The following is a 22099-nucleotide window of genomic DNA, read 5'->3' as shown; positions in this document are numbered from 1 at the left end:
CACCCCACCAGTATTTTTTAGAAATATTAGATGGCATAAAAACTGTCAGGGTGTTTTTATTTTCAGAGGATCTGGATGATTCAGGGCACTGAACTGAGCCACTGAAAAATGTTAAGAGGGAGAACACGCTATGAGAGCTAAAGAGAGTCAAGCAGTCTGAAGTCCGCATTCTCTAAAAGATGTTCAAATGACCCCCAGAGAGTCACCGCTGGCTGTGTGTGCTGTGTTTGTTCAGTCACCAGCCAGAGCCTGGGGCCAGGAGGCACCTGCTTGCTCCACGGTGGTCAGCCATGGCCTATGGGTTGATAGCTGTTGTTGCAGTAGGCTCCTCTGCACTTAGAGTCCAGGCATTCTAGAACAATCTATACCTATTCTCTTTGGTGGGGCGATCTGCCAACATTTTCAAATGTGAAACTTCTAGCTGAGTGGATCTCCTCCCATGCTTAGCAACACCACAGCCTAACAAATAAGTTAAATCTCTTGCTAAATAACAAGACTTGAGCATACTAAAGCCTTTGGGGAAAAAAAAACTTTGACTTTAATTATTTGAAATAATGTGACATGGAAAGACCTATAAAATGAGCAGAGTTTAAGAGACAGGACAAGACAAATGGGTATAATAATATTTATATATATATATGTCTGATATATACATTTATACATATATACAGATACATCTAATATATTTATTTTCTTCCACATATAAACACATATAGATCTTTAAAAATTACCAAAATTTCACATCAAAGCAGGCCAAGCTCTACAGGCATTTAGATTTAGCAAGGAAAAAATAAAATAAAATAAATAAAAAGGTACTATAAATAAAAAGGTACTATCTGATATTTATAGAAGGCACATACTTTATATCTAAGCAGTGGTAAAGGCAAATATTTCAGGCGAGGAAAAAAAAAGAGAAGTGTTAGGAAATCAATGAACCACTGGCGTTTTACATTATCTCTTTTACTGCTGAAAGAATAACCACAAACAAACTCGTGTGGGTCTTTGGAGACAACTCGGCCACCCTTACAGATAGAATGTTTTCTTTATGGATGTGAAGGCGACCAGGCATGCCTTGTAAAAACTGTGAGAAAATGTGTAAAGCTTGGTATTGAAGGGAAGAGATAAAATGGCAAAATGATGAAATGGAACCAGCCATTACAAAATGTCCATTTCTGGCTCAGGTGCACTTTTCTCTCCATTTCCTTTGCAAAATTGCCCCCTTTTCTCCCACTTTCCCCTTGATTTTGTGCATCAGAGTTAGAGATCGATAGTTACTGCTTTATAGAACATTCCTTTGTGTGAGTGAAAAGCAAGGGGAAGAAGATGGGATTGGACCAATTGAGGGTTAAGTCAGGCAATGTTGGATTGGGCACGGTGATTTTGCTCTTTAAAACATGTTGTTTAAGAAACATTTGCAAAGTAATTACTGGGACATTATAGCAAGCAGATAATTTTGGGGGGAGGATAATTTATTTAGGCACATGCGACCATATTCTAGAAAAAATGGATCAGTAGTAGTTGTTTGTTACTTGGTGAACTACGGAAGTTTAAGAATCAGATATTTGCAGCTGACAGTGTTTACCAAAAGATCTTCAAAATGTATAAAGGAAGGCAGAGAACTAATGCTTGATATAAAACACCATCTTATTTTTTTAGCGTATCTAAGTTAAAAATACAGAGTCTCCTCTTTGTATGTTGGTTATAAACTTTGGGTTTCAAGGAAAAGGATCACTTAGGTACCTTCCAAGGATGGGAGGGGAGGAGTGGTCATTATGGGATACAGAGGAAATAAACCCGGCAGGAATCTTAGTCATGCGGGTTCTGAGGGGCCCAGGGAGATTCTCATAGTGAGGCCTTGCAGGAAAAACAAGAACACGGGCAGCAGGACAGCTCGGAGGCTAAGAGTTCCCTTGGAAGTTGAACTACTGCCTGAGAATATTAAAAAAGTAAAACAAAACAGAAAACAAATAGCCAGCTCTGAAACCACCTGTTCTATCAACTTCCGATTGGTTTCTATCTGCATTTGAGTTCTTCCCTATCCCATTTATAATCAAGGTGAGGTTAGTAGCCTTTAGTATTTTTAAGGGCTGCAATTTGTACATCATCCAAACTAACTGAGAACAAGTACAAGCTTAGTTATCTAAGAACAGGCACATGCCTTCAACAACAAATCTTTACTTGAATGTCTACTGAGTGTCGGACACTGTCCTGCATTCTGGGGTTGTAGCCTGGGAACTTGGGATGACCTTGGGTGGAGCTAAACAAAAGTAACTTCAATTAATAAATGGCCTTTGATACCTCTTGCTATGGCAATTTTCAGGGGCTTAAATTTTTACTTGTCTATTTTGAAGGTAAAGCTACTCACAGGCAGTTTTTTTAGTCTTTTTTTTTTTTTCATTTATAGACTTTGCTTTTCTTCCACTCTCAATGTGTTATCATTTTTCAAGTATTGTCATTGAATGTCCTTATACAAGGCACCATCTATGGCTTTTCAGCTTTCAGGAATCATGTTGTGTCTTTTTATTCTTCATTGGTATTGCCTTAAGTTGTGGGCATCCTTATAATGGGTTTTCTTCTTTTTCTGACCCATAAAGAAAATTCTGATATAATTTGCTGAACTCTGATCCCATTAACTTAAAATTTTTGTTATGAAAGGACAAGGTATTATAGTTGTCACTTTTCACAACCTTAGGAAGAGATGAGGTCAGTGGTACTCCTGCCCTTGAAGGTGTATGTTAATCAAAGTAGTACAAAGTTTAATTTTTAAGCCACTTCCAATGGACAACTGGTTTAACTTGAGCATTTATTAAATTGATGAGTATGCACTTGATCAAAAACATTCCTGAATAGTGCAAAGTTCAGTGCTGGGTAAGATGGAGGCCAAGATAAGAGCTTTCTATGTATCTCAGACTCCATGCTAGGCACTGGGGGGAATATAGATGCATTTAACACACTTCTAAAAAAAGTACTTCTCCTCAAAGAACTTGGGATGTATTTTTAATATCAAATAGTTTGAAGTAATAATAAGTGGCTGAAAGTTTGACTTTTGAGTCTTAATACATTATTAAAGGCCCTTCCTGGTGAGGTATGAGAATTTATGGGATACTGACTAGGGAATAAATATAAGGGCTTGAAGAAGAAAGAGAGCTAGATGGGTGGGTCAAAGAATGAAAATTGTAAGTGAGAATTACTCCCTTCTACCAGACTCTGGTATTTAAAAACAACCACCACCACCAAAAGAACCCAAAACCCCACCCAACAAACAACAGTTGAAATGAACATTTGAAGCTCCTGTAATTTGTAGAAAACCCACATTTACATAATGCTCAATTGGAAGCAAACAAGAAAAAAAAATGTTAGGCAACTGAATTATCTTTACAGGTTAATGAGACTGCCAGAAAGCAACTGAGAAAGTACTTCAAGAGGGGACTTATTTAACATAATGACATTTCTTTTCATGCAAACCAAATTAATTTTTGGAAATAAGCTAGACTCTTCCTCCTCTTCCTCTCCTTACAGATTTTCAAGCTAAATTGTGTTAGATCTAGAAAAACTCGAAATAGCCCCTCTGCCTATCTTCAGGAGTCTTTATAAAGTGAAAATGTGGGTGAAGGGAGTAATAAGAATCATGACACCAACCAAGATAGCTAGAAAGTCTATCCATATTGGGGACCAAACATAAGGTCTGCACTGTCAGTAATTAGCATTCATACTGGGAAAGAAATTACATATTAATATACTGTGTGTTCTTTTATTAGGTGGCTCATTTTTTAACAGTGACATGCCTGTGGACAAAAATGTAATTCTTCAGAGAGATTTAAAAGGTTGGGACTACATGCAATTCACCGCATTAATCATGTGTTAGATCAAATAAACTCCCATTGTGGGCTTTTTGTATTCATCAGGAGTTCAGTGACAGCAGCACATTCTTTTCCAACCCTGCGAGAAAGAGTAAAATCCAAACTAAAATATAGGAGGAAAAATGAAGAGCCTAAGAGAAACCAGGGTTGTTTTTTTTTTTTTCTTATTTATTTCCCAAATTCATCTTCTATTTCTGTAATTGAGGTAAAACTTCAGACTAATCTTTCGAGTTATCCATATGGCTATTATGAGTGGTTTGTTGCTATTAATTAATGCAGGAGATAGAATAAACCCAAATGTGTAACAACACTGGGAAACAATTTTAAGGATTTATTGCTTGCTGTTTAATCAGTGTTGAAAGACATTTTTATGCCAGTTCAATTCTTTTGCGCCTCTGTGTTGTATAATGCCTGGCAGTAGGAGAGACGGAAAAACCTTTTGTTTCTGGTTATATAACACATTCCAATAGAAGCTTATGGTGCACTAAGAGTGTATAAGGCTAATTACCTTTAAATGCTACAATGCATTTTCAGAGAATTAGAGTGTAGAAGGGCACAGAACTCCTTACAGTTTATTCTTTTAAAGATACCAACATTGAAAATAGATTTTAAGGCACTATTCATGAATCTACATTGTGGTATTGTTTAAAATAACATGATGTGAAGCATGAATTGCATTCATACATGAAAATGAAATCTGAATGCATTCTGCTAATGGAAGGCAAAAGTCAATTGTCATTTAGGTCACTGTGTGACAGTAGGAAATCATTTTAATGAAGCCAGGCCTGTTCAAAACAGTTTGGATCTCAGTATATAAAAGAATATGAGTTCCCAAACAGGATTTCACTGGAGGCAAATACTATCAAGCGAGCAACTCAAGTGTACAGTAAAAGCTCCCACTAGCAAAAGGTTGAATAAGCTTGAATCAACAAAATAGATGGTTTTAAGTATTTTATTCTACACACTTTTTGATGACTTTAAAAGTAGTACCCAGCTGCCTGCACTGTGTGAACTTTGGGGGCAGAATTATGCTCTTTGTAACCCTCAGAATAGTTAAAGACTATGCTTCATTTAATTAAAAGTACACCTAAAGATAAACAATGGAGAACACAGAATCTTCACTGGAGAAAACAAGAGCTGAAGCGTATTCATTATGCCATTATCCAGCACGTTTCTCCTTTTCTTTGCCTTCTCTCCCCAAATCAGAATCCCTCCATCACTTCTTGATTCTGCTTTTCCTCTCCCCTTCTTCCAAATTGGCTACCAGACTATTAAGAAATAAAACCCTCAGCAAGCCTTCCAGTTCAAGGTGCTCTTTGTGGAAGACGTAATGGTAATTGGGACTGCAGCTTCCTACATTTCCAGTCTTTTTCAAAAACCAGCAAATTTTGGCAAGGAGCTAAGAAAGTACAGTCCTTAGTTCAATCTGCATTTATTCAAGGCTGTGCTGTATGCCCCTGGGCAATCAAAGAGTCTCAGAATGTTTGCCAAGTGTCATGTCATGGAGCCTGCTGCTGCCATCCTCCCTCACCCAGGAAGGCTGTGGGGGAAGAAGCCAACCCCAGGGAAATCAAGTCAAGTTTACTCAGCGTTCAGTCTCAGGCTATCGGTTAAGGAGACAGTGGGAATTCTGGATATGGAGGCTTTTCATTTCTCATCCCTTCTTCCCATTCAGTAGAGGAGGAGGGAATTGAATCAGTGCAGTGAGATGAGCTAATATCTGAAAATAAAGAGGGAAAACTAGTCTATCAGATGCCTGTGCATTGTGTGTCAAAACTTTGTAAGTCTTTCTCATTACCTAAATTTTGTAGATATGTGTATTTTTTGTGTGTGTAGGGATAGGGAAAAAAATTTATCCAAACGATGGGACAATGTAATATGCAAAATATTTAAGCATTGCTAAGAACCCTGGCCCCTAGTCCTTCTGTTGTGTTTTAGAGTTAAAAATATCTAAGTTAGTAGACATCAAGGAAAACAAATATTAGAAAGAGAGACAATTAGAAGGTGATATAATGGAATGGTCTAAATGTCATCTTAGTGGTTTGCTATCAGGAAGAGTTGTCTGACCTTGGCAGATCGTTAATAATTCCTGTCAGTCTCAGTTTCCTCATCTGTCAAGTGGAGGCAATAAAATGAATGGCTTTTAATTGGATAGAGTGAAATCATGTATCTAAAGAGGTGAGCATATCGCCTGGGCCAAAGTATACATTGGTCATTAATGTTAAAGTATTACAATAAAATTCCAAATGATTAAATTTTTAACTTCCCCCCTGGGTATTTTGTTGGAGTTATCCACCATTATGCAAAAAAGAAAAACTTTTATAGTCTTTCTTCTTCTGTCTTTCTCTGCAGAAGTTTATTTCCTACTGCCCAGGTATTTGCCTTAAGGCTTATAAATGAAAAGAACAGATATTAAGTATTTCACATTTAAAAATTTATCAAATTTGGGGCGAGACTTAAGTCTAAAGAGCTTAATAAGGGGTGCGGGAGGACCACCGACCACCATCAGAGCATGCCTTTCCCAGCCCATACGGAAAGATTGGAGAGGAGAGAAAGGGCCTTCAGGGTCAGCCTTGGGGCAGTATTTGCACTGCGGCCACAGGATGGGCTTGCTAACTTCTGCCTAGAGACAGGTGAGGGGGTTCTTCAAGAGAAAGCACTTGTGGACTTTGAGGATACCTACTTAAAGGGGCTTAACAGAGCTCTTGTAGGCCTTTTGAGGAAGACTGCACTCCCAAATCTGGTGGTACAGAATAATCTAGTTTCTCATGCATCAAGTCACTAACATGGGAGGTATCTGGATTCGAACCACTTGAACCATTTCGAAGGGAGCTCAGCAGCAAGTGAGGGTGGAATGCCGTGAACGGAGGATGCTGAGGTCGACTGGAAGAGGTTGAACTGGGCCAGTCTGTCACACTGGGAACCGTGCAGCGAGGCAGCCCTGCACAGCTCAGTGACGAATGCATACGTGCGTCCCAGCACTTGGATGCACACCACAGGAAGGTCTGGACTCGGGGACAGTCACACCAAGGAAAGAACCACAGAACTAGAACTGCAGGGAATTAAGTAAAAGAGTATTTTCTTCCTATATCCATCCTTTCTTGCTGTGTCCCTACCCATGGGAGAGATTAGACCTAACAGAAAAGGAAAGAAGAATTTTAGAAGTTACCGTGTTCCTATCTATCCTCTGAGGTATGCTAGAGTTATAGGAGAGAAGGAGCAGACAGTCTTTCTTTGGTCACTTTAGGTGTCTTACGTCAGACATCTGTTCTGTATGAGAGGATGGTGACAGTAGGAATTTTTAACTGGACTGTTTTCTCTATCTTGATACAAAGTCAATACCCAGAAGAGGTTTGTTTTCCCCTGGTAGGGCGAGAGGTAATGCCCTTATCACTTTCACTTCGGAGTTGTATCAACTATCTTGCTCTGTGTCACAGTTTAGTTTGCAGGGACTCTCGTCTCGCCATCCTGCAGAAAATCATGTTAGCGTACTATATTGACGGCATGTAGACCCGTAGAGCAGATGCCCTCATGCCTTGGAAGATACATAAATGCCAGAGGGCAGAACATATACCTTTCAAAATGCAGAAATCTACAACTTCGATGAAATTTCTGAAGTTCTATTGGTCTGAGAATTTTCTGGAAATGTTTTCAAATTTGAAAGACAAGTTGCTAGACTTTTTGCTCCCCGTCAATAAGAAAGAGGCAATTGAAGGGCTTCTTTGCATTTTGGAATCAATATATGACACACAGGACTCATTTACAAAAGCTACCAGCTTTGTTGATGTTTAGAGCAAAAGAAGCTCCCCTAGCTGGTCTAAGCTATTAAATAAGTAATTCTTTGAACTCTAAGCTACTATATAAGCAATTCTTTCAGCTCGTACTAGGCGGTGCATCCAATCAGTAGTGGTCAAAGTGTCTGAAACAAATTGAGATGTTCATTGGAGCCTGTGGCAGATAGGAGAATCGGAGTGGAAATGCCAGAGTTTTGGCTGTTTTCAGTAATTATTCTCTCTGTGAAAAACAGGTCTTGCCTTGTTAATAGACCCTACTAGAGACTGAAGTCTGACCAATGACATGAGGTAGCCAGGCCATCCAAGCTGCTCACCATGAACTATATATTATCAGAATCACAAGCCACGAATTTGGGATATCCAGCAATACTCTTTCATCAGTTGAAGTGGAATATCTGCAACTGGGCCTGAGTACGTAGGGAAAACAAACTAAGATGCGTGATCATGTGGAGTACACGTTCAGTAGGTTTATTAAGCCTGTCAGCCCTCTTGTTCTCAATCTATGTATTTATGGCATCATTGTGGGTTCCGTATGATCATTGGTTGAGAAAGAAAATATTTGGGCCTATTTTATAGACAGCTCTACACAATATGCTGGTACTACTTATGTGCATTGCTGTGATATTCTCAGGCAGTGGTGGCTTTGAAATACAATTAAGGAGGGAAATTCTTTAGGAAACAGTTTGAATAATGTACACCTTTATGTAATTTATCTGAAAGGGGAGATGCCTTGAGATAAATATTAATATGTATATCTATTCATAGGTAGTAGTGCATGATTTGGATAGATTGTCAGAGATTTGGAAAGAGTAAGACCAGAGGATTGGTGACAGGTAGGTTTGATGAAGAAGTATGTAGATGGAACTCTGGAAATTGGTTCATAATATCTTTCTCTATCTATACTTGTATCTATATCTATATCTGTATCTATCTAATGTTTCCTATGTGAATGTTCATAAAAAGAACCTCCTTGAAGAGAAGGCTTTTAATAATATAGGCAAGATGATTTACCCTGTGCCTGTCTGCAGCTTTCTTTCCTAGCCAGTTTGATGTACTTTCTTAATGGGATCTTGAAAAAAGTTATGAATGATGAGGATACTGGCTGTGCTTGAAATCAACAAAATTGATTGCCCTTCACCAAATATGCCTTGACTACTATATCCCCGCTAGTGTCAGAGTTCACCTCTGAGTCCCTGATAAGATATCATGACCCAGGTGGCCCTTCTATCATTAAGAGGACATGATATGTCTCTTTGGAATAGACACATATCGTGGATTTATATTTTTCTTCCTATTCTGACATGCTCTTCCAACATCAATAGGCTTACTTAATGCTTTATACAGAATTATCACAGTCAAAAATCACTTCTCATTAGGAACTTTATCTGGGTGAAAGAAAAAATCCATGCTCTTTTCAGCAAGTAATTATTCACAGTGAATTAAGATGACAGGCTAATGCTGACGGTATTCACTAGTCTAACTATGTTCCCTCTTTATCAAGAACCATTAGATAGATATTGGAGACTCAGTTATAGCACCACCTAGGAGAGAACATCTTATATGTTTAAGGTACTGCCATACAGGTTGTGTTTTGTTTACTGAATCAGGGACCAATACATGTAGTTGTTTCATTAGAAGCCAGAATACCCAGATCTGAATATAAGGAGTAAAAGAAAGAGGGGTGTGTTTTTCTATTATGCCTATTGATTAATTTGTAATTTTTTTTCTGGCTATCCTTGTGACTCTAAATTTTATGAGTTTAGATATTTTTTACACAAGCAGGAGATTTTTCCATTAGAGATTACTACTGTGGTTCCAATAATTTGGAAGCTAAGACATTTTGGGCTCTTTTTGACCCTGGTGAATAGATTGAAAAGGGGCAGAGCACTGGCCACAATGATTGATCCCGATTGACAAGGTCTAAATATGGTATATTCTATACAATGGGGCCAGGGAAGAATGGAAGTGCCATGTTCTGAACATGTCCCTGAAAATTCATGTCGGAAACTTAATCCTCAATGCAACAGTGTCGGAAGGCTGGGCCTTTTGGGAGGTATTTAAGTCATGAATGGATTAATGTTGTTATAAAAGGGTTTGGCAGAGGGAGGTTCCCCATTTTTGTCCTTCGGCCTTCTGCCATGTGAGGACATAGTATTCCTCCCTTCCCAAGGACACAGCATTCAAGGCACCATCTTGTAGGCTGAGAACAGCCCTCAACAGACACTGAACATACCAGCGCCTTGATCTTGGACTTCACAGCCTTCAGAACTGTGAGCAATAAATTTGTTTCTTTTCTTTTTTTTTTAAATTAAATTACCCAGTCTCAAGTGTTCTGGTATAGTAGCACAAAGCAAACTAAGAGAGGAGGAAACCTAGAATTTCCCCTGTGGTGCCTCTCATTATTGTCATGTTAAGCCTACCAGTTAAAGAATCCCAACCTTCTGAAGTGATGGCTGAGGGCTTGAGGGCAAAGCAATGATGAAGTGAAGAGTGGGGGGAAAAAAAGTAATTAAATACAAACTGTGGCCTTGTAACCATATACAGAAACGTCTATTTCATCTTCCTTGCTGTGACTAGAATTTAAAACTGTAGGTATGGGAGATATTCCTGTACTCCAAAATATTTCCTAGTTCCCCCTGGGGAAAGAAAATGTATTTTTCCACCCCACTAACTTCAGACTTAACTGTCTTAATATCTTTGGTCAGTGGAAAGTGAGCAAAAGTGATGTGAATTACTACTGGCAGAAATTTAAGTCAGGGAGTGGTTCTCTGTGTTCTTTTTCTTATGCCAGGAGATTAGCGATATTTTAGATAGAGGTTGCTCCATCAAAATGAGTTTCACAAGTATAGACTATGTGGAGAGAGTTACAGCTCACCCACAATAAACATGCGCAAGTGAGAAATACATCTTTGTTCTTGGAAGTCACTGTGGTTTGGGGGTGGTTACTGTAGTGTAATGTAGTCTATTTTGACTTAGATAGTATGTTTTACTAACCTTAACAAATTTTTTATCATTCCCAACCTTTTCCCCTAATGTTTTATAAAGGGTGCATTGGTAGTGGGTTAACTTTGAAATTAAACCCATGTGTTATTGAATAAAAACACTGGACCATATAAACCTAGATGAGGAATGGGCATCCTTCAGAGACCCTGGACTTGACATTGGATACAGTAACTGATAAGGTTGGTGTGGATAGCCAGTCAATATATTTTTGGCTATGTGCTAGTTAGTTGTATTGTGTTCGAGGAGAAAAATTTAGAAGATGTAGTGTATACATATGGAAAACGAATATATATTGGTGTTCGGCAACCAAAAAGGTGGATTATTGTAGATGTTGATCTTTTTTTCCTGCCGTCCATATCTGATCCCACTTTCTGTGTTTGTGATTTTCATAAGTGGACTGAGAGTCAGAGCACATTTCTCACCAAAAAAAATCTGTAAATGCCAGATACTAGTGCTTTTGGCCTCCTTCAAACCTGGGGCATGACCATATGGTTTAGTCTCCACCAATTAGATGCACAGCTCCAGACTTTCTCTCTTCTTTTTCAGAGTAGAGATTTGAAGAGCCAGGATTTGAATTCAGATTTTTATGGTTTCAAAATCATGGCCCTTTATGTATTTATTTTTTCATTTCAGCATATTATGGGGGTACAAATTTTAAGGTTGCGTATATTGCCCTTGTCCCCACCCCCCACAAGTCTGAGCTTCAAGAGTGACCATCCCCCAGACGGTGCACATCTCACTCATTATGTATGCATATACCTGTCCCCTCCTCCCCCCTCCCACCTGCCCAATACCCGATAAATGTAATTCTTATGTGTCCACTTAATGCTGATCAGTTAATACCAATTTGCTGGTGAGTACATGTGGTGCTTGTTTCTCCATTCTTGGGATACTTCAAAGCATGTCACTGACAACTGTGAGTGAAGTGGCTCAACCAGCTACACCACCTGCTGGCTTTGTGATCCTGGGCAAGTCACCTACCTTGTCAGAACTTCCACTCCTGGTCTGCAAATTGAGGATAACGAGTGTACACTTCCACAGAGACCTTGAGAGGAATAAATGAGATAATGCACACCAAATACATTGAATGAGATAATGTGTAAAGCAAGGATTAAACAACTGGGAGCTTGGTCATGCGGAGAAGCAGAGATCATGGGGAGGACTCTTTTGGGAGTGAGGATGGCAGCAGCAAGCATGGTTCCCAGGGTGTCCTGGCAGTGACACCAGCCTCTCATGACCACGCCAGCTCCAGTGGTGGCTGTTCCCGCCCTGGACGAGTTCTGTGGCATGATGAGTCGCTGCTTTCGCGTCTGCAACTCCAGCACGGTTCTTCAGCCTTCCCAACGATTCTGTGAACTCCCCCGTAAGTCTTTTGGTAAATTCCTTGTGTGCTTATGTCTGCCAAGTCTCCGTTTTGTTGCCTGCAACTGGGAAACTTTGCTAGTCAATAGCCCTGGCTTTATTCCTGGTAGCCAAAAACACATGACTTTTGAAAATCAGGCAAATCTAGTTTGAATTTCACTGTGTTATTTACTAGTCCAAGTAACTCGCTCCAATTTCTTGAGCTCTTCGAGATTCTAGCTTCCTTATCCTTAAATGGAAATAATAAAACTTATTTTATACGGTAATCATAAAAATTAACTGAAATGGTATGTGTAAAAGGTAGCTATCACTGAATATAACCTCTACGAAGCCTGCAAGACAGGTTAATTTCTTCTCCCAAAGCCAATATGGATGTGTTTGTCTCTTCCATGATAGGAATTGGGCTACATAAACATTATATAAATAACTATTGGCCCCAATATTGGGATGAGTCAAAGAATGTGGAGGAGGAAAATGCCTTTGAGAGGACATGGAAAATAATTGAAAAAGGGAATTTCTCTAGCCATAGGCCTATCTTAACTGTGTAGAAGGAATGGGGATAACATAGAACGAAGTGTGTTATGTCTTCGATTGCCTTTTGCCTGCATTCAGCGGTAATTGAGTCTGCATTATTTGTAATTTTCTGCATTATTTGTGTCAAGCCCATTAGGCAACTGCATCATTAGTATCATATTCACAAGTGTTATCACGCAGCCACAGCCAACAGACACTTAATGGAAAAATCCACTTTGAATCATGTGGGTGTTTTCTTTTTCTCCTCCTTATTTCTTTCTTTCATCTTGCTGAGAACACACACACACACACACACACACACACACACACACACACACACACACACACAATGTAAACATATGCTAAGCTCTCCTATTTACGATAAAAGATCTAGTTACTAAGTGTACCCAGAATAATAATTCAGTAAAGGCACATTAACTCACTTAGCTTGGGTATTAGAAATATTTTATTTGCTATTTTTAAAAGCATGCTATTAAAAATTGCTATTTTTAAAAGCGTGACTCTAGAGCAGTGGATTTTAAACTTCAATGTGCAAAAAAATCATCAAGATCACTAAACATGCAGATTCCATGGTCCACTTTAATGAGGTGGGCCCTATTCTAGCTTCACTTCTACAATGTGGACAGGGAAATACAGAGAGGTTAATTGACTTGGCCACAGTCACTGGGAGAATTCAAATCCAGATGTATCTTGTCTGTGCTCCATAATACAGCAAAAAAGCAGAGCACTGTGCCCTCTTTTAGGCAACTAAAGACAGGTTTCCTTTTAATATCTTTTTCTTAGTGCACTGACCCAGGTATACGACTATGTTGTTGTCTTTTTGATATCAATTAGATTTTTACCAATTTTCATTAGAGGATGACAATCCACATTCTTTCAATTCTATTTCTTCTATCACTATTCCTTTTCTTAATTGAATGAAAGTAGATGTCTAATACATGTAGACCAAAGCAAACACTGGAAAGAATGACCACTGAAAAGCACCTGCCTCATTTTCCCAAATCTGTTAAATCTTTCCATGGATTTAGGCTTTAGGATTGAGAAATAGACCCTGTAGGACTGTTAGAGGAAAATGATTTGGGGAAATTAATCCACAGTAAAAATGTGTTTGTAGTACTTGGATTTTCTTAAACCTTCATCTGGAGAAAATTCATGATTCTTTTTCCTCTTCTCCTCAGCCCCTGTCTGACTTCCAAGTTTTTTTGTTACCATATGTCAAATGCATTCTGTATACAATAAATTTATATAAGATATACTATTTAATCATTACAGTGACTTACAGGGTGGATCTTACTCTATATTATAGATAAGAATAAGTAGCTTAGAGAGAACAGCTTCTCTAATATCACACAGCTAATCATCAGCAGAGGTAGTTTATTATTATCTGACTCCAGTTCCATCTCACTTTAAAACGTGTGTCCTTAACTGCCAACACTATTTAACCGCCTGCCTGTCTATTTAACAGAATCATAAGTTTTTATGTTCTCAGGATAAGCCAGCAATAAATTCAACAATAACAACAACACACTAAACAAACAGATTTTACTTTCTCTATTCCGACGTTATGGAGTGACTCTAAGGATTAGAGATTTAAACTTCGGCAAAATGAGAAGCTTTGTGACACGGTAACTGTTCTCGTGTCAATGACAAAGTGGCAGTGAGCCGTGTGCAGGTGACAGGAGGCCCCTCACAGCACTCTGTTTGTGCAACCTTTATTAAATGGAGCCGTTGGCTACCACCTGTGGTTTTGTAGTTGTGCCTCCCACTGAGCACACATTTGATCTTCTGATTAATTAGGTGCACCTTGGCTAGAAGCCCATGATCCAGCATACATATTTCAAAGCTTAAACTGGGCTCCTCCTAAGATGAAAGCAGAATGTTTCAAAGACCAGCATAAATCCTCGTGTCGTCTTCTTGGAAAATGAATGACATTAACAATATTAATTTATTGATAAAATAAAAAACATTATAAGGAAATGATGCACTTCAACATTTACTTATGATATATATTTTTATGACAAGTTTTTTTTTTTTATTGGAGTAAAGTGAGAGAGATCTTTTTGAGGGGATCTTTAATTCGAACAGATTAATTCCATCCTTTCGGCATTAAGAAGACAAGAAAATCGGCCTCCCCAAGATATTGTCTCTAGAATGCTTCAAAGTCTACCCACATTCTTTTGTAGATGAAGACATTACATTCCTTTTTATTTTTTCTTAAATGGATTTAATATTCTACGGGACAAGTAACATTTCTCTTTTTAATTGCTATTCTATCCAAGAGCAGTGCCCAAACTCCTTTTTTTTAAGAGATTCCAACCGTCTGAGTTGAGGGTTTATTTTCCCTTCCTTTGACTTTCATCCAAACGTGTGTCTTTTATCTCTGCAGTGAGCAAGGAATAACCAGCAAGGCCTGTCCCCCCTCCCTCACCCCCTTTCTCTGTGCTAAGGTAAACTCGGCATGTCTCAGTATGTCCTGCTTCCTTTCTCTGCAGTGGCTAGAGTACTGCCGGCATTTGAGACACCAACAAACTCATTTCCCATCTTCAGCCATGTAATTAACAGCAAAGACGAACAGATAGAACCAGGATTCATTTGTGCAGGCTTGGTGGCTCTCTTTGTGTTTTATCTAGGATGGATGATCTACATTTTTATTTTCCTGCTCATTTGTTTACCTTAATAGGGTGTCTTGATAAATGTATAGTAGCAACCAGACATTTGCTCATCAGCTCTGAAGTATAGATCATTCTTTGTTTAAACTAGTCTGTGTGAGACGGTTAGATCCAATGGGGGTGAGCAGAAAAGATCCCTGAGGAATATAATTTGAATTGTCCTTTCTATGTCAGCTCTTATTAATGGTCTTTAATAAACCTACAGACTCTTTCACTTTAGAATTTTTGTTCTTTGATTAGAAAAAAACCCTGCTAATGTAAATACATTCCTGTTATAAAAGGTGAAAAAAATTAAATGCTTTTGTAAAGAGAAAGCTAATAATTCCCTCTACTTCCTGTCTCTTTAAGTAAAAAAGCCAATGCTAACAGTCAAGGATGTATGTTTGTACCTTATTTCTATGGATACATACATATATATATATAGATATAAATATTAAAAATATATGTATATCCACATTTTAACATTTTTACAAACTGAAATAATATGTGTTCTTCTACACATTCTTATACTATATATATATTAATATATGGTTTTTAAAAATTTGGCAATATATCCATTCCAAAGTAGTCATTAGCTCTATGTGCCAGGCGGTTGTTTTAGGCACAGGAAATACAATGGTTAACAAGTTGGGTAACTTCCTGCCCTCACAAAGCTTACATGTTAGTGAATCATGGATATCCCTCAGGTCAGTATACACAGAACCAGATCATTTAAAAAATGGCTTCATAATCTTGTAAATTTCCTTTCCTACTGATAGACATTCATGTGTTTTCCATTTTTATTATTATTGCTAACAATGCTAAGCATTCTCATATAGATTCTCTTATGTACCAGTGGTTTCTTCTTTAATTCTGGAATTAATGTATGAATTTCTGGGGAAAACAAAAATGTTCTTTTCATTTTAATAAACATTGTAAACAGGTTTCCGAAAGTTTGTCATATCCTCATCTGCAAAACTTCCACTATCCACGCGTCCACCAAAGTTGTTGATGAGTGTTTGTTTCCTCTCATCCTGGGTAGTAGCCCTCTTTTGCCACTCATAACTAGCCATTTGTGAAAAATGGAGTGCTGTTTTGAATATAACTTGCACTTTCCTAATTACTAGTGAGACGGAGCACTTTTTCACGTTTGTTAGCCATTTGTGTGTCCTCTAGACTCTTTGGATAGATTTTAATTTTTCTCCCAGTTTCTTTTTTTTCTTCTTTACACATTAGAGATACTAACTCTGTATGTCTTCTATGTGTCACAGATATTTTCCTCAGTTCGTTTATATTTTCATTTTTTGGTACATTTTTCTAAATGAAATTTCTGTTGCCCGGGCTGGAGTACAGTGATGCTATCACAGCTCACTGTAACCTTGAACCCCTGGGCTCTAGAGATCCTTCCATTTCACCTTCCCTAGTAGCTGGGACTATACGCATGTGCCACCATGCACAGCTGATTTTTGAAATTTGTTTATTTAGTTTTTTAGAGACAGGGTCTCACTCTGTTGCCCAGGCTGGTCTTGAACTCATAGCCTCAAGTGATCTTCTCACCTCGGCTTCCTGAGTTGCTGGAATTACAGGCGTGAGCCACCATGTTGGCTAAATTCTTTACATAGCTGAATGCATTTAATTTTCTGTCTGTGACTTCTAGGCTTCCTGTCTCACTTTAGTTCTTTCCTATCCCAAAATTATTCAGATATCATTCTAAGGTTTCTTCTAATATTTTTATTGCTTCATTTTTAGAATTAGATACTCATTGTATTAAGATTTTGTTTATGAACATGATGTGGGGTGGGATTTTAGCTTTGTTTTCTTCCAGGTTGGTAGATATTATGCAAATGCCAGCCATTACACACGCCCCCTAAAACAGAATTGCCACCTTGCCATATAAATTCCCATACACACTTAAATGAATACCCACACCTCTTGTTAGATTTCATGGCCCTTCTAGATTTCTCTAAGATCTGCAATACAGTCTAAGGAAAATAGTGAGCAATTGAGAGTCTAAAAGTAAAGTGGTGAATTTATTACCATTAGTTTCTCATTAATGAATGATTATTCAAATGCTGTTCCTTCAGGACTAATAAATGATGATACACATGCTATTGGCTCACATTCCTCTGATAAAATTTCTGTATTAATAACCATAGTTCATGTAAAAATCTGTTCTTTATAGTTGTTTCAAACATAATAAAATGTACTTGCTTTTTCTCATATTGTCTTGCTATATTGCTTCATAATCAAGTTGGCATTATCCAGGGACATTAAAATTTATAATTTATTTGTTTCTAACATGCTTTGTAATTGATTAAATTGAAATTCAGTTTTTTTTAAAGCCTGTTACACCATAAATATTATGTGGAAGCTGGATACCAAAAAGAATAAAAAGCCAGAAAAATCCCCTTCCCCCAACTCCCCTTGACAACATTGGCCAGCTCTGCATCTCAAAACCTTTAGCTCAGTATTTCTCAAACCGTGTGATGTGGAATACTCATCCCATAGGATGTAAGTTAGTTTCATATACAAAGGAGGTAACTATGTCAAAAAGTTTGGGGGGGGGCGGAGCAAGATGGCGGACGAATAACACCGCCAGACAGAGGGTCTCTGCAAAAAGACCGATTCTAGCAGAAACTAGAGGAAAGAAGCAAGAAGACGAGCATACAGCGGACAAGGGCCGGAAGGAGGGGTACCTGAGACCCCAGGAGACTCCACGGGAGGAGGCTGCGGAGGAGAACTGGAGGCTGAGACCACCGGAGCAGCCCGGAGACCAGCGGCAAGGGTAGGTGGATCTGCTGTTTCCCCTCCCCTGCATTCGGGTCTGCTGGTGGGCTCCCCAGCGGGTGGAGAGACCTGCGGACACCAGCCCAGAGACTGCCGCCGCCTGCCAACGGTGAGCCTGTAGCAGACGTGGCACCAGGTTCCCAACTTCCTCCGGGCACCTCCGTGTGCATGGACCCGAGCCACGCGGCAGGCGCCGTATTGCCTCCTCCTCCCCTCCGCCGACCCTACCCGCGGCTGCCCAGAGAGACAATACAGCCACCAGCCGGAGGCACCTCCAGGGAACGGGACCTTCCCGTTTGGGACCCCGCCCGCCCTCCCAGGTGCTGCTGGCACCGTGTTCCCAGGAAAACGGTGCCGACTCAGAGGCTGAGAGACATAGACCCAGCTTGGGCTCCCTGTGGGTGAATTAGGACCGGAAATCCTCTCCCTGGTGGGAATACAGTTTGAACTCTGGGACCCAGAGGTCGGACCTGCAGACCAGATCCCCTGCACCGAGGGCTAGCATTGCCCGGGGCACAGAAGGGTTATACGTGAACAGCCTACTGAGGGCTCTGTGCCTCCAGGGGTGGATCGGCGCCCTAGAGGGCAACCCTCCTCCCAGGAGGAGGCCGTGCGCCCAACCCAGGTGGCGTTCCTGTGCAGGGAACCTCCCCGCCGGCATCACAGTCCGGGGAGGCCTGGTGGCTTGTGGTCTGGCCTGCTGGCAGAGGCCCAGGAGTAGCTGCAGAGTTGGGGAGGGTGGAAAGAAGCGAGGCCTGCTGCAGACTGCGGGTCTCAGACAGCCCCACCCCCACACCCAGACTTTCTGGCTGAGCGGGACCATTCCAGCCCCGCCCTGACAGCTTTCCCTGGAAGCTGAGAACAGAACTTTGACCCCTGCTAACGGCCTGAGGGCAGGCTTATCCAACCCAGCTCCGCCCAGAACGAGAGCTGATAACAGGACTCAAAATCAACACCATAGCCTGTTCCTCCAAGCAAACGCCACCTACTGACAGGGACGGCATCTTGCACAGCCTTTCCACGGCATCCACTGACTCAATATACAGGGAGTGGTCCAATTTCACCCACAGGCACCACCTAATGCCTCAGAAACTAAACAAGGTGTGTGAATACCCAAACATTAACCTAAGGAAAGAAACAACAACTGATCGACATGGGAAGAAGTCAGCGAAAGAACTCAGGAAATATGAAGAACCAAACGGAAAACACACCCCCAAGGAGGAGCACCAGCCCCCTAGAAACGGACACCGACCAAAATCAGGCAACCAATATGACAGAAGTGGAATTTCGTATGTGGATCATAAGAACACTCACCCAGCTGCAACAACAACTCAATAACCAACACCAAGAAAACACAAAAAACCTCCAAGAAATGGAACAAAGGTACAACAAAGAGATTGACACAGTGAAGAAAACTTTAACCGAAGTCCTGGAGATGAAGAATCAACTCAGAGAACTACAAAATACTGTGGAAAGTCTCAAGAACAGGGTAGATCAAGCAGAAGAAAGAATCTCAGAGCTTGAAGATAACACCTTCCAATTAAATAAATCAGTCACAGAAATACAGCAGAGAAACAAGAGAAAAGACCAAAGCCTACAAGAGCTGTGGGATTATGTGAAAAAACCTAACGTGAGGGTCATAGGTTTAGCCGAAGGGGAGGAAGACAACACTCAAGGGCTGGACAAGCTTTTTGAAGATATAATAGAGGAAAATTTCCCAGGCCTTGCTCAAAATCTCGATATACAAGTTCAAGAAGCCCAGAGGACCCCTGGGAGATTCAATGCAAACAGGAAGACGTCACGTCATGCAGTCATCAGACTGACCAAAGTATCAACTAAAGAGGCCCTTCTAAGAGCTGTAAGACAAAAGAAGCAAGTGACATACAAGGGAAAGCCAATTCGAATAACATCAGACTTCTCTAATGAGACTTTACAAGCAAGGAGAGACTGGGGCCCCATCCTCACTCTTTTGAAACAAAACAATGCCCAGCCTAGAATATTATTCCCTGCAAAACTAAGCTTCGTATATGAAGGAGAAATAAAAACATTCTCAGACAAGCAAAGGCTCAGAGAATTCACCAAGACAAGACCAGCCCTACAAGAAGTACTTAAAACAGCGTTATGCACGGAACATCATAATAATAATCCACGGATATAAAAACAACCAAAACCCAAAGATATTAAAGGCCAGATATTACAATGGCTCAAGACAGAAATCATAGCAACAACATCCAACCCAACAGAATGATCAGTAATCTACCTTACCTATCAGTTCTCTCAATAAATGTGAATGGCTTAAACTCTCCACTCAAAAGACATAGGCTGGCTGAATGGATAAGAAAATACAGGCCAAGTATATGCTGTCTTCAGGAAACACATTTAACCTGCAAGGATGCACATAGACTAAAAATAAAAGGGTGGAGATCAATATTCCAAGCAAATAGAAGCCAAAAGAAGGCGGGTGTGGCAGTTCTAATTTCAGACGATTTAGTTTTTAAACCAACAAAAGTAGTAAAAGACAAAGAGGGTCATTATATAATGGTGAAGGGCACAGTCCATCAAGAAGAGATAACAATTTTAAATATATATGCACCCAACTTAGGTGCACCCAGATTCATAAAGCAAACCTTACTGGAGCTAAGCAAATGGATTAATAGCAACTCCATAATCACCGGAGATTTCAACACCCCACTGACGGCACGAGACAGATCCTCCAAACAGAAAATTAATAAAGAAATAATGGACTTAAACAAAACTCTAGAACAATTGGGTCTGACAGACATCTACAGAACATTCTACCCAAAATCCACTGAATATACGTTCTTCTCATCAGCTCACGGGACATTCTCTAAGATTGACCATATCCTAGGACACAAAGAAAATCTCAAGAAATTTAAAAAAATAGAAATCATACCATGTACTTTCTCAGATCACAGTGGAATAAAACTAGAAATCAACCCTAACAGAAACTCACATTTCTACACAAAAACGTGGAAACTAAACAACCTCCTACTAAATGATTACTTCGTAAATGAAGAAATCAAGACGGAAATAAAAAACTTCTATGAAGAAAACGACAATGGAGAGACAAGTTATCAACTCCTCTGGGACACAGCTAAAGCAGTTCTGAGAGGAAAGTTTATCTCCATAAATGCCTATAACCAAAAGGCAAGAAGATAACAAATAGACAATCTAATGAAACGACTCAAAGAGCTGGAAAAAGAAGAACAGACCAACCCCAAACCCAGCAGAAGAAGTGAAATCAACAAGATCAAATCAGAACTAAACGAAATTGAAAACAGGAAAGCTATTCAGGAGATTAATAAAACAAAAAGTTGGTTCTTTGAAAAAATAAACAAAATTGACACGCCATTGGCTAAGCTAACGAAAAGCAGAAAAGAGAAATCTCTAATAAGCTCCATCAGGAATAAAAAAGGAGATATCACAACTGATCCCAAAGAGATACAAGATACAATTTATGAATACTACAAAAATCTTTATGCACACAAACTGGAAAATGTGGAGGAAATGGACAAATTTCTAGAAACACACAGCCTCCCTAGGCTCAACCAGGAAGAAATAGATTCCCTGAACAGACCAATCTCAACAGCTGAAATAGAAACAGCAATTAAAAATCTCCCTAAAAAGAAAAGTCCCGGTCCAGATGGCTTCACACCTGAATTTTACCATACTTACAAAGAAGAACTAGTACCTATCTTGCAGAAACTATTCCACAACATCGAGAAGAACGGAAACCTCCCCGACACCTTTTATGAAGCGAATATTACTCTGATACCAAAACCAGGAAAGGATGCAACAAAAAAAGAAAACTACAGACCAATATCCCTAATGAATATAGATGCAAAAATTTTCAACAAAATCTTAGCTAACCGAATCCAGACACTTATCAAAAAAGTAATCCACCACGACCAAGTGGGCTTCATCCCAGGGATGCAGGGATGGTTCAACATACGTAAATCTATAAATGCAATTCACCACATCAACAGAAGCAAAAACAAAGACCACATGATTCTTTCAATAGATGCAGAAAAAGCTTTTGACAAAATTCAACACCCTTTCATGATACGAACACTTAAGAAAATAGGCATAG

At 39.6% G+C, this 22099-nt stretch overlaps 1 long non-coding RNA gene across 1 annotated transcript in view; it reads left to right on the top strand.

The window, feature by feature from the left end:
* Positions 1-9830: 9830 nt before the first annotated feature.
* The window catches only part of LOC105867884 (uncharacterized), an 89131-nt gene continuing 76862 nt past the window's right edge, over positions 9831-22099 (top strand). The window contains exon 1 of the long non-coding RNA XR_012915073.1: positions 9831-9924. This is a non-coding gene — a long non-coding RNA (uncharacterized LOC105867884). The remainder of the gene's footprint in view (positions 9925-22099) is intronic.

This window comes from Microcebus murinus, chromosome 26 (assembly GCF_040939455.1).
Source record: "Microcebus murinus isolate Inina chromosome 26, M.murinus_Inina_mat1.0, whole genome shotgun sequence".
NCBI classification, from domain to species: Eukaryota; Metazoa; Chordata; class Mammalia; order Primates; family Cheirogaleidae; genus Microcebus; species Microcebus murinus.
The sequence above is the reverse complement of the archived record's forward strand: the minus strand, read 5'-3'. Positions and strand labels throughout refer to the sequence as shown.